This window comes from Echinococcus granulosus (genome assembly GCF_000524195.1).
Source record: "Echinococcus granulosus chromosome Unknown EG_S00046, whole genome shotgun sequence".
Lineage (NCBI taxonomy): Eukaryota > Metazoa > Platyhelminthes > Cestoda > Cyclophyllidea > Taeniidae > Echinococcus > Echinococcus granulosus.
This window is the reverse complement of record NW_020170426.1, coordinates 149,653-151,090: the sequence shown is the minus strand read 5'-3', so window position 1 is coordinate 151,090 and position 1,438 is coordinate 149,653. Positions and strand designations below refer to the sequence as shown.

The 1,438-nt window shown below is 49.2% G+C and overlaps 1 protein-coding gene across 1 annotated transcript in view; it reads left to right on the top strand.

Moving 5' to 3' along the window:
- EGR_05792 (hypothetical protein) overlaps window positions 1-1,438 on the top strand; it is a gene marked incomplete at both ends in the record, with an annotated part of 13,642 nt that overhangs the window by 2,653 nt on the left and 9,551 nt on the right. The window lies entirely within an intron of this gene.

The window sequence follows — 1,438 nt, the reverse complement described above, 5'->3', positions numbered from 1 at the left end:
CATCACGTTGACGATTAGAGTTAAGACGCTACCTGTCAAATCCCCTGCCACTCCCATCCACTCTCATACGGCAACACCGCCTACTTCGTTGCCTCTTCCACAAGGTCACTAGTTCCAAAATCCCACCACTACGCTCTGGGATCGCTTACAACATCAGTGAAATCACCCACTTCCCCCTCCCACCGCCCCCCATCCTCCACCAGTGATGTGTTCGTCAAAGATCTTCATACTACAAAGACCTAGCAGCACTCTCACCCCTTGCTCTTGATCAAATCAACCTCTCCCACAACACAAGAGTACCCCATCTCTCCCTCCCTCCCTCCTCTCACTACACCCTCGGCTCCCTCCACCCCTTCAACTACCACCTCTTTCCTTCAACGCACACCCGTCCACACATGACGCTTAAATTGCATGAAGGCGTACACACGAACAAACCACCACATCTTCAAGGACCCGCCATGCAAATCTAACCCAGAGGCACTTTCCTTGCGTGAAATGAACGGGGAAAACTACAATGTCACTCGCGTTGACAACAAACTCTCACCCGTCACAAAGGCAAACAAATGCTGCCTCCCAACTTGAACGCGAATTTCCCCATTCCAACATCCATCCAACAGCCCACAGTCAACATCGAACTCCAAGAGCACATTCCAGCTCCTGATGGGGCGAGATGGGAAATCAAATACCTGAGTACTCACCCTCCTCCGTCAGTGTTGTCGTTAAAGTCACTAGGCTATCACTAAGGCTACTGCACAACCTCTCATTACGCCAGGATCGAAAATAAGCACCAAAAAACAGGTAAAAGAAAGGTCCGAGAGGAAAGGATTGCAGCAAGAAATTTCCCTACAATGCCGAAGCACCCTCATTTCTAATCATTCGTTCAACTCCCACTCCACTGCAATCGTTGGCAAGTCGTTTTGTAACCGTGACACCAGTGAGCCTTGACACCTACCATTGGTGGATGTTTCATTGGTCATCGTGACTACAAGAACCTCACCCACGAGCAAACGTTTGCCTCCTTCCTCGCGTTGGTATCTGCGTCAGTTCTTTTTTTTTTTTTTTTGGAATCGCCAGACAATGCCCTTTTTCTTTTTGCACCAGACACTGCCTTTACAAAACACCTCCATGGTTGCCATCATGGTAGGCGCATCCGAAAACACCGCACACACGATGACTCCGTCCTACTCCCACTCCACAGTAGGTGAACAAGCCTTCATCACAGGCGTCCAATCGGCCAGCGTTGGTGATAGTCACAACCGCCTTGACATAAAGTAAACACAAACAGTTGTTTCACTTATTCTCCTCTGATAGCACGAATGGGATGCAAATCTTCCCTTTTGCTTCTCTTTTTCATTGCCGCCTTCCTTCCGCCCTTCCTCTTAATGCAACATTCGGTGCAGGTCATCCAGTGACGCCATTCACGATGTAGCACCTCTCA